Source organism: Felis catus, chromosome A3 (assembly GCF_018350175.1).
Source record: "Felis catus isolate Fca126 chromosome A3, F.catus_Fca126_mat1.0, whole genome shotgun sequence".
Lineage (NCBI taxonomy): Eukaryota > Metazoa > Chordata > Mammalia > Carnivora > Felidae > Felis > Felis catus.
Genome location: NC_058370.1, coordinates 17,586,719 through 17,603,480, shown reverse-complemented (window position 1 = coordinate 17,603,480; position 16,762 = coordinate 17,586,719). Strand labels below are relative to the sequence as shown.

Below are 16,762 nucleotides of genomic sequence, written 5' to 3'. Positions count from 1 at the left end.
CAGAAACAGGCTGCTCTGGGGGTGCAGGCACTGCCCGTCAGCCAAGCAGCTCCTGTGCGGCTGAGAACAGTTACACTGTAAAGGGTGCAGTCATTTCCTAGGACTTCTATAACTATGTACCACAAAATGGGTGGCTTAAACCAACAGAAATTTATGCTCTCATAGTTCTAGAAGTGAGACGACTGAAATCAAGGTGTCAACAGGGACATGCTCCCTCTGAAGCCTCCAGGGCAGAATGCTTCTCTGCCTCTTCTACCTTCTGGTGTCTGCTAGCAGTCCTCAATCTTCCTTGGATTATAGATATGTCAGTCTAATTTCCGTCTGTGTCTTCACATGGCCTTCTTCTCCATGTGTCTGTGTCTCTACGTCCAGATTTCCCTTTTCTGATGGACTCCAATCTTACTGGATGAGCACCCACTCTACTCTAGTATGACCTCATTTTAACTTAATAAATTACATCTGAAAAGACCCTCCTTATTTCCAAATGTGGAAATGTTCTGAGGCTCTAGGAAAAACATGAATTTGGAGGGAACAATCAATATTAAATCCAGTATAAGGAGCAACTGTGAGGTTTTAGCCACACCCATGGCCACTAGGGGAAGGGTGCACCGTCCTGGGGATCGGGCACCAACAGCATCCTCTGTAATTGACATGGTCCTCAGTACCCCCTGGGCACAAATTCATCACAAAATTTGTACAGCACACTTAGACTATTTGCTGATGGATCTGTCTCAAGGACACAGGCCAAGCCATTTTCGCCTATGTCCCCAGATCCTATCACAGCACCTGCTCTATGGTGGGCTTGATCCTGGAGTCACAATACTTCAGCAGTTTTACCTCCCCAGCATGGAAGGCCATCCATGGACATTTACTCTTCCCTTTTCTGGCACAAGTACTGCTAGTTCTTAGGATTCTAGGCAATTCTTTTTTCTATGGCTCAGCTACCTTTTAGCCAAATGCAGCTGATTCTGGTGGCACCCAGACAAAGTTCTCTTGACTTATCTAGAGGTCACGTGTGGTTTTGGTGGATAATACCACCATGAGCTGATGACTTCCTACCTCCAGCACCTGCATTTCCCTGGCTGGTAGCTTTCTACAGCTGCCAGAGTTTGATGGCCTCACTGTAGGGTAGACTGGACATGCCAGGGTGTTATCACTCCCAGGTACAACTCTTTCCCAATGAGGAATATGAGGAGGTGGATAAACACCCCAGTTTCTTTGATCCTTGGTGGAACAATGGGCCTGCTCTACTCAGTCTTTTTTTTTTTTTTTGATGTTTTTTTTTTTTATTTTTGGGAGGTAGGGGGGATCAGAGAAAGAAGGAGAGAGAGAGAGAATCCCAAGCAGGCTCGGTGCTCACAGCAGCAACCCCGATGTGGGGCTTGAACTCATGAACTGTGAGACTGTGACCTGAGCCAAAGTCAGATGCTCAACTGACTGAGCCACCCAGGTGCCCCTTTTCAGTCTTTTAAGGGATCACTAGTGGGAATGAGCATCAAACACCTCCCAGAACTACCAGCTCATTCATGCATCCTTTAGGGGAAGCCTTCCTTCCTTTCCTGCCTCACTTACTCTCCTCCTCGACCAGTGTTCTCTTCCATTTCCAAGTAAACTACTTGCAAAATGCTGTTGCAGGGTCTGGTTTTGGAGAAATCCAAAGTAAGGCATTATGAAAACCAGGGCAAGTTACTTCTCTGTGACTCAGTTTCCTCATCTGTAAAATGGGGGTGATAACAACACCTCCCTCATGTGGACTGCCATGAGGATAACATCAGGTATTCTAATCAGTAGTCTTAAACAGTCCCAGCACATTGCAAGTGCACTTAGTTGGCACTAAGTTGGGAGGAAACTTAGTTGGTACCCTCATTTTGTGGCCCCCATAGAAAGACACAAAGATTCTATTAAATGCATTCCCTTTCCTGTGTCAGGATGAAGAGGGGCTGCAGCAATGTCAGAGTGTACTCCTGCCAACATTTCCACAAGCAAGTACATTTAAGAGCTTGGCCTCGGTCTACTTAACACAGTCATGTTGCGACCAGTGAAGTCATTTAAAAATGCATAATTCAATAGCGACTTAGCACCAGGCGAGATTTCATGATCTGTAACACTCTGTCTGTGCCCTGCTCCTCTTTTTCCCCCAGCATATTGGTATTTTTGAGATTACTCTTTGCTGGGCCACTTCCCAAAATTAAGAACAGAGTAATCATTCCAGAAGAGCCTTTCTTTCCTTGACTGCTAATCAAGAGTCTATCTCCTCGAGGGAGGAGCCTAGGAGAGCCTAGAATCTAAACCTTCAGAATTAGAGGCCATGTCACAGAAGCATCTTGTCGTAGAACAGCACAGGTCCATGATCCGGCATCATTTGACTCTCTGCCCCACCCTTTCCCAGCAGTCTAGCTATGGAGAATTGGGTGGAAGAAACTCGGGCCTTAGCCGGTTTGGGTCTCTGAGTTCCAGAGACATCCAAGTCAGTAACACCTGCGGGAGGCAGAGAGCTATTATTATTCCATGGGACAAGGGACAAATGCTCTCTCAGCACCATGTGCCAGCTCTACCCCAGGATTTACACATATGAACTCATTTATTCCTCCTATCACACTCTGAGGCAAGTACTATCATAGTATCCATTTTACAGATGAGGAAACCAAAGATATGTGCCAGTTACTTACCCCCAGACCTTTGGCTTCAAGGCCACCCTATTGTAACGGGCTCTGTGATTCTGGGGCAGGGATTCTACAAACTGCATTTTGGATTCCCTTGCCAGCTTTGGCTCAGCGCTCCCAGTGGGAGGCTGTATGTGGAGACTAGAAAGGTGGAAGAGGGAAGAAGATGCTCTGCAATCTCCCATCTGCCCCCACAGATGCAGTACCGTCTGTGGCCTCCCTCCTCGGAGGACCAAGCATCCCCCAGTGGGGCCCTTGCTCCATACTCCTATTCCCTTGTGTTACCATGGCCCCGGGTGTGACAGATGCTTCCTGCAATTCCTGGCCACCTTAGTGTCCCAACATTTGCTCTGGCAATCTCCCAACATGTGTGTGATTCCCTTCAATAAAACTGTCTGTCTGAAATACCTACCATGGTTTGGGGTTTCCTTCCCGGATCCTCACTGACAGAGGAAGACATTATAATTATCTCCGCTCTGCACGTGAGGACACAAAGGCACAGAGGTTGAGCAAGCTGCCCAAAGTCCTGCAGCCGGGATAGCACTGGGATACCTGGGATGGCCCGCTCGGGTCTGGGGGTTTAACACTTGCACTGAACTGCCCCACTGTTCTCCACACCCAGGGCAGCTGGAGAGTGAGGCAGGCAGATGAGAGCCAGGGGGAGAGTGAGGTGGGCAGATCAGAGCCAGGGAGATAAGGCTTTTTTTTGTGTTTCAATGAACAAGTACTGAGGGCTGGTTCTATGTTCTGAAGACAGTGAGTCAAAGCAACTGCCTCTACCCTGGAGGAATCTAAGAGACTAGGGAGGGAAAGAGATGTAGGAATCAATACACTGCAGAATCAAGTGAAAAAGGCTGGACAGCAGCAGGCCAGGGTCTTGATGACACAGAGAGGAGTGTGGTACACAGCATAGTGGTCCTCAGAAGATGTCCATGTCCAGGGCGGGGCGGGGGGGGGGAGGGTGGTGGGCTGGGTGGCTCAGTCAGTTAAGCATCTGACTCTTGGTTTCAGCTCAAGGCATAATCTCATGGTTTGTGAGTTCGAGCCCCACATAGGGCTCTGCACTGACAGCACAGAGCCTGCCTGAGATTCTCTCTCTCCCCCCCCCCCCTCTCTGCCCCTCCTCTGCTCTGTCTCTCAAAATAAATAAACTTAAAAAATTAAACAAATTAAAAATAAAGATGTCCACGTCCTGCTCCCCAGAACTTTACAGGGCAAAAACATCTTCAAAGATGTGATGATGTTAAGGATCCTGAGCAGGGAGAGTATCCTGGAATATCAAGGCAGGCCCAATGTAACCAGAAGGCTCCTTATAGGTGAAAGAGGAAGGCAGAAGAATCAGAGTCAGAGAGGGGTGAAAAGATGATGAACAGGTAGTTTTGAACACGGAGGAATGGGCCACTAGCGAGGAATGCCAAGTAGCCTCTACAAACTATAAAAAGCAAGGCAACAGTCTCTCCCCTGGAGCCCAAAGAAATGCAGCCCTGCTGATCCATTTGACTTCTGAGCTCCATATTTGTAAGATAATGAATTTTCCTGTTTTATGCCATTGAGTGTGTGGTAATTAGTTACAGTGGCCCTAGGGAAGTACTGGGAGGAGGGAATCAGATGGGGGAAATGAGGGAAGACTTCCTGGAGACATCAGATCATGAAGTCATGAAAGAAGAAGAGAAACTAATGGGCACCTGGGAGGGAAGGGCCTTCACAGAGATGAGGAGAGACTGGGTCGTTGAAGAATAGCATCACCTGCTGAAACATAGATAGGGGTGGGGGGAATGGCAAAAAGGCAACTGGAGAAGTCAACATGGACCAGATAAGCCAGGGTCTTCCTGAGGATCCTGGGCCTCATCCCGAGGCTTTGTAAGCAGGGATGTGACACGGGCACCTGTTCTTTCTGGACAAGTCCTCAGTGCAGGGTGAAGAATAGGTCTGAAGGAGAGACATGAGAGTCAGGGGACATCATATCGATTGCTGAGAGAGAAGTGATAGATGTCTGGGCCAAGGTAATGGTCATGGGGCTAGAGAGGCAGCGGACTAGACACAGATTTAGGTGACTGGCCAGGATTTGGTCACTGATTGGACTGAAAAAGGCAGCAAGGGGGATGGGACCAGTATTAGCACAAGACTAGGATTCACCAGGTCAGGTGAGTCCTGGCACATGCATGCCTGTGGAGCCACAGTCGTGCTCTGACCTCCATGACGTCTGCCTGGCCCACACAAGTGCCATCTACCTCAGGCTCCCTGCCCGGCATCCCAGAGCGCTACATGGCTTCTGTGCACAGGCCCAATATTCTGGACTCCATCCCTTTGCATTTTCGTATTCATTTTCACTTACAATGGGCAGTGAGACAGACAGAGTTTGGCTTATAACCTCTCTCTTAATTTTACAACTCTGGGCAAGTTAATTAATTCCCCCTCAACCTCAGTTTCTTCATGTGTAAAACCAGGGTAACAGATATCTCACTGGGCCCTTGAGAAGACCAAATGCAAATCTCTGAAACATGACAGGCCCCGAATAAATGTGAGTTATTCCCCTCTTTCTCCCATCCCTTATGGCCTCCCACCTTGTCTCTCTCCTCATCCCACAGCCCCCTCCATTATAAGGCCATTCCACCATTCCTCAAGCCTCCTGCCATCTCCACTCTGAGCATCTGAGCAGCACTCGGGCATCTGGGGCTCATGTAGCACATGCGATGAAATCAATTTCAGCTTTATGCATGAGGGAGCCGCTAATCTCCCACTGGGACAGGCAACCCACACTCAACAAGCACCAGGGGGAAAACATGGCAGCCGTCTTAACAGAACACGTCTGAGAAAAGCTGGAGTAAAGGGAAAGGAGGTGGGAGGGAGGGAGGGAGGGAAGAAATACGCAAATCAGGGCAACCTGAGTCCAGGCAGCTCCATCAGTTGCTATGCTACCAGCCACAGTGAGAGAGCAAAGGAAGGGAGCTGGGGCTTTAGAGATATTGTTATTTTGCAAATTTCTCTCCTCCGAACATCCCTGTGTGCAGGGTGGGAAGGGGGAGATACCCAATTCCTCTCTAAGCTGCCCAAATGACCAAAGTGACCCAAATGGCTAAAGTTACTACAAACATTCACTGCTCTCAAGGAAAAGGCATCCAGATGGATTAAAAGGAGAGACTTGCCCACAACTGCCTGCTCAGCTTGTGGGGGGAGTTGAAGAGGTGAATGCCCCCCTTTATGGAAAGGAACTGAAAAAGTGGCTTCATCCAACCCACCACCCCTCGCCCCCATAGGCTACTTCTATGTTCTGCCATATCCAGTGCAAAGACAGAGTTAGCATTAGCAGGCCTAAACAGCAGCCCTTTGAGAAAGGACTCTGGAGCAACAGAACATGGCAAGGTCTCATTAGACCACGGGCCACCATCACCATCCCTAGAAGCCACAATCCTGACTCAAGCAGGCAGACACTGGGTTCTGATAACAGAATTGGTGGCTTCATGTTAGGACCCATCATAGGCCACTACAGGTGGGTATTTTTGTGTCAGGGAGAGAATATGCACAGAGAGAAAGAGGGCAAATTTATTGTTTATCACATTTCAGGCACTATTCTAGATATTGCGAACATCTTAATCATGTATTTCTTAAGCACAGACAGAGGGAACCCCAAGAAATACAGAGCAACCTCTGAGGGGATCTACAAAGTGACAGTTTTTAGATAGAATGCCTTCCTGGGACAAAATTCAACTTGAAGACAGAACGTAAAATAAGCTTGAATTTTTACATGCATAAATGGTTCCACGGGAATACCACCTTTACACAAAGTCTTTCACAGAATACTTCCAAACTCATTTTATGAGCCTATAACTGTCACACCAAGACCTTACAAGGATATCACAAGAAAAGAAACTTTCAGTCCAATCTCTCATAAACAGAGATAAGAATCCTATACATTATATTAGCAAACCAAATCCAGTGATACATAAAATGAGTAATAGATCATGACCACACTGTGTTTATTCCAAGACTACAAGATCAGTTTAATATTAGAAAATTAATCAGTATAACTCATCGTATTAACAGACTAAAAGATAAAAATCAAGTAAGAATCTCAAGAGATGCCAAGGAAACATTTGATGAAAGTCAGCATCTATCCACGATAAAACTCTTAGCGAACTAAGAACAGTGGGCAAGTGCTTTAATCTGATAACAAGTATCAAAACATAGGAAACATCACAATCAACAGTTAAATACTGAATGCTTTCCCCCATTTTACTGGATGTTCAAGCTACTGCAATGGGGCAAGAAAAAGACATAAGAGATACAAGGATTGGAAAGGAAGTAATAAAGCTTTCATTATTCATAGACTATGTGATTGTGTATGGAGAAAATCCCAAAGAATCTCAAATTATGATGAAAATCAAAAGTGAGTTTAACATACTTTCATATATTAAAGTCAATGTACTTTGCCGTATCATATGCTAAGTTTCAATCAACAAAAAGGAAAGAGCTTTAAATCATTTGTACAATATGCATAAGCCTTTCTAACCCTGCTTCTACTTCTGCCCTCTTCAGATCTATTCTCCACCTGTAGCCCAACTTATCTTCCTAAGGTAACAACTACATTCCATTATGTGGCCTCAAATACCATGAGTGAAGTGGCCCGTCTGTCTGTTCAGCCTCGCCTGCTGCCACTGCCCCTCTCGCTGCACAGGCTCAAGACACATACGTCTGTTTTCAAATATGCCTAATGAGTTGTGATCCTTTCTATCTCAGGGCCTTTGCCCACACTGTTTCCTCTTCCCTGTGCTTCACCTAGTTCACTCTCCATAGCCCAGCTCAAACTTACTTCCTCCCTGACTTCCCCCATGCTCTCAGACATGCTTTTGGTTTTATTTGTGAGGCTGTTCTTCCTGATCTTCTCCACTAGAATGAAAACACCACAAGGGCAGAGACCACTTCTAGATTTCTACCTATTCACAGCAACTGCCTTGATCCTTAGCACACAAGAAATGCTTTCTAAGTACACGTTGAATCGATAAGTCAACACAAAAGTTGAGGCAATCTATTTTGTTTTGTTTCACTAAAGCTTGGAGTGCAGAATATTTTGAGAGTAGAGAGGGGCTTTAAGAATTGGTAGTTTGATATTACCAGGAAATCCAGCAGTCTAAGAGGTCTTGAACAGAGCACTCTACCTCAGAAGAAGGGCTGCTGATCCTTGCCCAGAAAGGCCCTACTGGTTTGGGCTGAGAACTCAGCTTGTCACTTTGAACATAAGTGTTAATTCTTTTTAATTAAAATTATTTTGAGATAATTATAGACTTCCACAAGTTCTAAGAAATAATAGATCCTATGTATCTTTTACTCCGCTTCCCCAATGATAACTTTGTGCAAAACTATCATGCAAGAGTGAGGACCATGTTGCTTCCGAATATCCTAATCCCAGGTACACCAGCGGTTGGAAAAACCCGTGCCAGGCAAAGAACTTGCATCCAGATCAGGACTGAAATACATTAATGTGGGTGATTTAGCTCAAGAAGTCTTATCATGGAGTCTGGCAAGATGGCTTTTCCCAAGAGCATGCCAAAAGATGCACAGATGATGGTACAAATCCTGAAGGATGTGGGGATTACAGACTAGGAGCCAAGAGTTAGAAATCAGACATTGGAGTTTGCCTTCTGTTAGGTGACCACAATTCTAGACAATGTAAAATTATATTCAAGCCATGCTAAGAAAGCTAATGTTGATGCAGATGATGCACTATTGGCAATGCTGTGTAATGCTGATCAGTCTTTTACCTCTATCCTCCCCCAAGAGATGTTTTATTAGATATTGCAAGGCAAAGAAATCAAACTCCTTTGCCATTAATCAAGCCACAGCAAGGCCCTAGGTTACCATCTGATATATTCTGCTTGACTGTTCCAAACTAAAGACTTAATTAAGTGTTTACAAAAAAAAAAAAAAAAAAAGGCATCTCCTTCTGTGGGAATAATAGCAGTCCAAGTACTCCCACACATGGCACACCAGCCCCACAAACCACATCTGTGTCAAATAAAGTAGGGACTCCAATGCCCCTCACAGGTCAAAGGTCTACTGCACGTACACCCACTTCATAGTCCCCAACTGTAAAAGCATCAATTCCTGCAATGTCCATGATTCACAATGTTCTGATTAATCAATCCATAATTAATTGGGTCCAAAAACATGCTTATAACCACTAACATGGAGGCCATCACAAAATGCTGCCAAAGAATCATCAAACGCATTGAAAAGAAAATGAGAAGATGGGGATGACAACTATGACTATGACAATTTGTAATCTAGCCTTGATGCTTGTACCACGTGCACTTGGTCTTGAATCCATTGTACCAATATTAAATATGCATGCCGGGTGTTTTCATGGTGTGTTATAGAAGACCTAGATGATATTTAATGAATAAATACAGTTATCCTTTCTGACTGAGATGCTGGATTTTCTTTAATAGGATTTTTCATCAGCCTTTAAGTGTAAAAAAACAAAACTGTCATTCATCAAAAGAAAAAAAAAATCTATCATTCAATATCACAACCAGGATGCTGACACTGGTAAAATCAAGACGGCACGTTTCCACCACCACAGGGATCCCTCATGTTGGTCTTTATGACCACACCCACCATCAATGAAGGAGTGATCTGGGCTCTGCATCCTCACTAAAATTTGGTGCTACCATTTTGTTTTAGCCATTCTGGTATGTCGTGATAGATCATTGTGGTTTTGATTTGCACTCCCCTAATGGTTACTGATACTGAACATCTTTTCATGTGCTTATCTGCTGTCTGTATATCCTCTTCCGTGAAATGTCTGCTCATTAACTTTCACCTATTTTCTAATTGAACTGTTGGTTGCTGTTTGGTTTTCTTGTTGTTGCTGTTCTGCTGTTGAGTTCTAAGAACTCTTTATATATTCTAAACACTAGTCCTTTGTCACGTATGTGGTTTGCAGATATTTTCTCCAACTCTGTAGCTTGTCTTTTCATTCTCTTCACACGGGCTTTTGCAGATCAAAAGTTTTAATTTTGACCAGGTTCAATTTATCCATTTTCCCAGTTGTAAGTCACACCTTCTGTGTCAAATCCATGTTAATTTTTTACTTTTTACTCTACTCAAATTCATCAGTACTCACAAATCAGTTCAGGTTCCTGACAAAATTGTGTTCCATCAAACATTCAGTTGGCAAACACATAACTATATTTGGTTCTATTTCCTGCCATAGAGCATTTTTCAGTAACACAGAAATACTGAAAAAATGTGTTTTGTTTTGCAAGTTTTAGTGGCACTCTTCATTTATTTTTTAGAAGCATAATACTTTTAAAATTATGTTTTCAATCAGGATGATGGATAGTTGCCTAAAAATGGGAAACAGGAAGCATAGGCTCAAAACTATTAAAAAGATGTAAGACAGTGAAATTCAGAGCCTACAACCTGAGAGGCATGTATCCAGCATGGCGCTGTCCTTCAGAATCCCTTTATTGGACTTGACAGAGAAGAAGATGGTAGCATTACCTCAAATTCAATCAGTGATTCATTATTAAGCAGCTGTCAATCTGGGAAGTATAAGATATACTTAGACACTTAATATGCTACTTTTATTATTGTAGAGCTACAAAGAGCTAAACCTCAGTATTTCTTGTGCCAGAAAAATCCTGGACAGTATCTGCAAATGCCCATCACTTTTTGGTGATGTTTGGAGACCCTAATTGCTGTGGACAGTCTCTAAAATGGCCCCCAATGATTTACTCTTCTGGTATCTACATTCTTGTTTAACCCTGACCCTTTGAAAGTGGGCTAGACCTCTTGCTCACGTCTAACAAATGGAGGATAGCAAAAGTGATGTGACGCTGTTACTTCCAAGATTAGGTTACAAAAAAACTACCACCTTCCTTGCCCTCTCCCTCTCCCTCTCTCCCTGTCCATCTCTCCACTCTTCCTCCCCTTCTCTCTTGCCCTTCCCTCCCTCTCCTCCCCTCTCTCCCCTTCCCCTCTCTACTTCCTTTCTCTCCCCCCTCCCTCCCCCTCCCTCCCCTTTCCTCCCTCTCCTTCCTCCTTTCTCCCTTTCTTCCTCCCCACCCCCTCAACCTTATTGAGTTGTTTTCTGGAGAGCCACACATTCCCAAAGAAATGAAATCTTCAGCCAACAGCTAATGAGGCTCTGAGGCCAACAGCCATGTGAGTGATCTTTTAAGAAGATCTTCTGAAGGCTGCCCAACAGCCAAGTGAATAAGTGAACTTGGGAGATCTTCCCTCAGACTAGACTTAGGATGACTGCAGCCTGTGAGAGCCCCCAAGCCAGAATCACCCAATCAAGCTGCACCATGATCCCCTAGCCCATGCCTGCGAGACAATAAATCCTTGCTGGTTTAAGCCACTACACTTTGGAGTAGTATGTGACTAATCCAGCATAGATAAACAATTAAAGATTTGGAGGAAGAATTTTTTGTGACTAAAAAGGGAAACATCTTGGCAACAAGTTAATATAAAGAGGCACAATCAAATGCACACACACCATGCTTCAAGCTTCCTTTAAGATCAGTTTCAGAATCACCTTTGAAATTAAAGCATACAAACCAGGCAGAAGACTGGGGAAGACTTGGCTGAATCTACTTTAGATAAAAATAAAAGGACAGCCTACTTTTACTAAAGAATGCCCTCAAAGGAGACATTTTAATGCACTTCAAGGCGTGTTTGAACATTTGGTAAGCCCAGTGCTTTTTACTTTGCAATGGTAAGCAAACAAGGGCATTAACATATGGGCACTTTGTATATTTATTCCATGTATTATATGATAGTGATATCTATGAAGGCATTAATTTTTAATTACTTAAAAAAAGATACCTGGTAAAGAAACTGTCCACAAGATAGGGATAGATATTTGCATAGATGGGACCCAGTGTAACATAGATCCAACTGCAGGGCAGGACAGAGGGGTCTACACCAAGGTATCATAAATTCAAATGTTCTAGCACATACAGAACCATTTACTAATAAAACCTAGCCTTAAACTCTGCCTCTTTATTTCTCAATGTGGTGATATAAAATGAAAGAAAATGTTTTAAACTCACCTTTGTACTCATGCATGCAATAAAATGAGAAGTGAATTTGAAAGCTTGCCCTGCTACAAAGATATACCTTGGCCTGTTCAGTGGGGCACATTGATGGTCCCAGTGAAATTACTATCATTTTTCATTGAAGAAAAACACATATAATAACAAAGCTTTAAAAAAAAGTCTTGCCTAAAACCTCTTCTAGATCTTAATCAGGAAAGCAATCTGATTAAAGTCACATACACTAAAGGACAAACAGGTTTAATGTAGCAATCCTCCCAAGGTATTAACATTTTTTTAAAAAAGAATTGATCTCAAAGGGCATCATTCCTATGGAACACTTCACAGCTTGGAGGCCTTTATGTCCTCTTAAAATTGGCCCATGAATTTCCTCTCCTAGTTTTGATTCCCCTCAAGGAAAGGAAACGTAACTGTATATGTTCCTGATTGGAAATCCCAATGAGGTTTCCCAACAGTTAAGATGTACTCAAGATTGACCCCAAACCACAGAGGTTCTGCCCAGAAAGCTGATGTAGGAACATTCGGGGGTCTCACAGTCAATTCAAAAGCTACAGGAAACCAGTTCCTTTGCAGACAAGAAGCATGAAATGAGCCGCTCTAAGAAACAGGAAGACCACTGTTAAAACTCTGCAGGGCTTGAAGCTCTGGGGAGCCCTTTGAGAGGGCTAGGCTGAACTCATACCTAAATGTCAAAAAGCCTGGGTTCTGCCATGCCCATTTCCTCCATAGCACCAAGTACCATTCTTTAAAAATGACCTTTTGTGATTGCACCCATGGCTCGCCCACAGCTGTGTATTAGAACCATGTGGACAACTTCTAAAGCTCCTGATGTCCAATTCCCAACCTTTACCAATCAAATCAGAATCTCTGGGGTGAGACCTAGGCATCGGCATTTTTTTTTTAACACCTCAGGCTTTTCCAACGTGCAGCCAGGTTTGAGAACTATTGGCTACATCATTCATTTTGTTCACCACAATACCTTCCTTAACAATCATAATATGCAGAACATCTGAATGATTCCTCAACCACCCTACCCTTTAGTTAGTAATGTTGTATGTGTATCTATGTCTCCAATCCTAGCCTTGGAGGTAGCAGTAAATAAACACATGAATGAATGAATGAATGAATGAATGAATGAATGAATGAATGAATGAATGAATGGGCAGGTGAGTAAGTGGCCTTCCTTACCTGTCTCTTCCTGGCTTGGGACACAGGGAGGAGTTCTAATGCTTACAGAGAGCCCTGCATAGAATAAGCCAACAACTGACTCACAATTATGTAGTGGTAATACACATAATCTAAGCAATGAAAGGGAGTGGTGGTGGAAAAAGCCAGTATCACGAGGTTTTCTTGGAAAACTACCTAAAGAGCAATAAAAAACACCACCCCAAGGGACCAAGACATCACCTCTTCCTCTATGCCCCCACAAAACCTTGTGTACTGAGACACCCCATGTATTTACACAGAAACATATATGATTATTCACAGTCATCACACACTTGCTCAAAGAGTTGCATCCTTCAAGACCCTGCCGACACTTCACTTGCTTTGGAAATCCTCCCTGACACGTTCCAAAGTGCAGTACATGCTAGTGATATGCGTGCGATTAAATCAGGTGCACACCAGCGGGCACTGATCCATAAATTAGTTTAACAGGCGAAGACGTACTTTAGCTTGTGTTAGAAACCTAACAGACTTCCTTTCTCTATAGTAATATAGAGATTACCATGCTATGAATTCTCATTTGAAAGATCGAGGAAAGTGTCTCGTTTTTAAAAGCAAAAGTGTTAAGAGAATAGGTAAGGAAAAAACAGTGTGAAGGGGGCTCAGAATAGACTGATGTGTGGAAAACACTGCCAGAGGCCTACGCAGCCCACCATTGCCCACATTACCCACTGCTTATGTCCCTGTCTTTCTTCCCTACAACCGTGTCACTGCAAGGTGGGGACATGGCCACTCCTGCTTCCACAACCTTCACTGTGTCAAACATGGTGCCTCAAACAGGAATTCTGAATAGAAACCATTTTTCTTTTATTGTGTTACCAGCCCCATTTAGGTTAAAGGCAACAGACTAAGGAGTGAGCTCATGAAACAATTCAGGTCATTGCTAGAAATAGAAAATTGCTATTACCCTCAGGAGCAGCCCTAAATAGAGGAGGTGTCATGTCACCCTTCCCCCCCCCCTCCCCAGCACCCCGCCTGGGCGTGCCCCGATCCTTCTCCCTGGCAACAGCAGCAGCAACATCTAGGCCCCGACTCCTTCCCACCAGCTTGGCCAGTGGGTAACCGGATCTGGGAAGGCACTTGAGTCACAGGAGATTGGAGAGATTTCTGGATGTAGTGCTCAATCCTCTCAACTAGCATTTGGAGTTCTTCAGAGAATCAACTCTGACAAAACACACCAGAAACCTCACTTCAATGTGACTACTAGCTTGAGAAGCCTTCGGCAATCACCTTGCCCTTCTGGCTCAGACTTCACATGGTCCACCACCCATCCTCCCATCTGGCCTCAGCCTCCATTGAGAAGCCTGGGGCCCCCCTCAGAGGTTTTGTGGTATAAAAGGATCTGACACAGCTTAGGAAATAGGCAGACGTGGAGCATCTCATCTACACAGAGGATATTTTCTCAGTTAAAAAAAAAAATGTGTTCTCACTTAAGAATGCTAATGGCCCATGCACAGAAATAAAATCCCTGACCTACTTTGAAGCTGAACTTATTAAACAAGCCGACCTTATTACTCAGAAGAGACTGTAAAACAGTAGAATAAAGTCCAAATGGAATTTCTAGCATCCTTCATTGACAGGAGTGGCCAAGAAAAGCACAAAAGAGAACCAGAGCCCTGGGCTGGGCATCGGGAGCCAGGGTTCATGCCCAGCTCTCTCATGGAATCTTGCTGTGTGACCTTGGAGATATCACTCTCCCTCTCTGGGCCTTAGGACTCTCATCTAGGGACTGGAAGAGGTTCTCTCTGAGGCCACTTTTATCTGTGATAACTGGGGATTCTATTTTTTGTTTTTAAGAATTTAATGTTATACTGGAAAAACAAAAAAGAATCAATTATCTAGGGCATATTACACCAGATGCTAAGAGGCAGGTGAGGGACTAAGACATACACTGTGCCTCCAAGGAGCCCACAGCCTAGCACAGTGAGTCGGGGCGGTCCATACTGATTAATGGATTTATTTCCTAACAGCAATTTGAAAGCCGCCACAAGGCTACAGCAGACGTAACACAACTTGTGTCTGCAACAAGAATTCCCTCTGGCGATCCACCTGACAACTTCGATTTAGCTGAATGAATCTTTCAGTGCATTTTAAACTGCTGCACAGCCACGAGTGGCCATCTACAAGTTATAATCAGATTTATCACACTGGGAAGGAAGCGAGCGGTGATACATTTCCATGGGGTTTTAGGGCAATAATGTGAGTCATCCCTGCCCATTCTGGAGAAAATCCTGGAGCTGCAAGGTAAATTATCCAAACCGGAACAGGAATGAGGCAGGAAAGGTTGCTGCTGTAACAGGAGGCATTAGTAACCCACACAATGTTGGATTAGTCAGTCACTATGGGTGCTACTGTGGGATGTTTAATGATGTTACTCAGAAAGTGTCGGGGTGTGTGTAATGGCAGGACTCCACTCAGTCCAGATCCTAGGCTCCGAGACTACCCTTCATTGGTTGAGTCTCTACAACATTGAGCACCCTCACAGAGCTCAGTGAACAAAGCCAATACGGAGAAGAGATTTCCCAGAAGGTACAAGTGGATCTGGGGTTTGGGGTACAAAGGTGCAAGTGCCACGGTCACCCCTGGGGCCAGCCATGTTGAATTCACGGACTCTGAAGCTGTATGAACAAAGATCAAGGCAGAATAGGAGTGAAGAACCCTGCAGAGACCAGAGAATGCAGGGTCCACAGAAAAGGATATGAGGGGCCCAGGCCAGAAACATCTGAGTATTTTCTCCCCATGTTACAGATGTGGACGTAGAGATTCAGAGAGCTATGCCCAAGTCCACTGAGCTAGTAAGTGGCAAGGATGTAACTCTGTGTGCAGCTTCCCATCCCTGAGGTGCCCACCCTCCCCCGCAGCCCCACAACCCCTCCGCCAATCCCAGAACTTCCTGGTCAACCACCTCACACTTTCCAGAGGTGCTCCGACTCCAACCTCCCACATCTGCCCTTTCCATTCTTTACCCACCAGTCACAGCCCATCGCACCCAGACCAGGACGCTTCCGCCCTCCTCTAGAGGGCTGCTGAACCTTGAACACAGTTTCCATGCCTGCCACTATTTGTGGCCTTGTTCTGGCAGTTATTCCTAGAGCTGTCTGGGGAGAATTCATGTTGCTGGATTCACAAGGTGTTTGTTCATCTTCCCAGAGCATAGTTCTCATTCCCAACCCCAGGGATCAACTCAAACCATGAAGAACAAGCAGAGTCCAAGGCTCAAGGAAGGCAAGTCACACCTCATTGGAGAAGCTGTAAGAGGCTGGTGTAAACACTCAATCGTTTCCAGAGTCCTGAATGTGTTCTTGGCCTTTCATCTGACAAGAGCCCCCCTAACACAGTGACCCCTCCACAGATCCAGTCCGCAGGGTCTTGGTGAGCAAAGGGCTTCCATTCCCCTTGGCATGACTGTCCTGTGTCCTGCAATGAACACACAGCCCTCTAACAGTAGACAATGATGCACATCCCTACAGAGCTGGGGGAGCACCGTTCTATCCCCATCAAACAACACAGGGAATGGAGACCAAGAGACAACAAGAAGTTTAGTCTCCCTTAGAAAGACAGCGGCAGTGCTGGAGCTTGCCAGAGATGCTGGGCATCTCTGAGGAAGATAATCTATAGTTTTATTTGGGCTTCTCAATTGGGATTCACAATTCTTTCAGTTAAGCACTACCCCAAATTTTTCTTGGAGACCTCTTTCCCACAGCCAGACCAGACAGTTTGTGATATGACCCGCCATCAGCTCCAGGAGTGGACCCCGATTCAGTCCAGCTGAACTCATCTTTCAGTGCAATTTACACCAATCAGCTTATCCAC

The 16,762-nt window shown here is 44.7% G+C and overlaps 1 protein-coding gene and 1 pseudogene across 14 annotated transcripts in view; one reads left to right on the top strand and one right to left on the bottom strand.

Moving 5' to 3' along the window:
* Positions 1–16,762, bottom strand: part of PTPRT (protein tyrosine phosphatase receptor type T) — a 1,064,810-nt gene that overhangs the window by 606,968 nt on the left and 441,080 nt on the right. The gene's annotated exons all lie outside the window — the stretch shown is intronic.
* Positions 8,172–8,943, top strand: LOC101095971 (annotated as a pseudogene).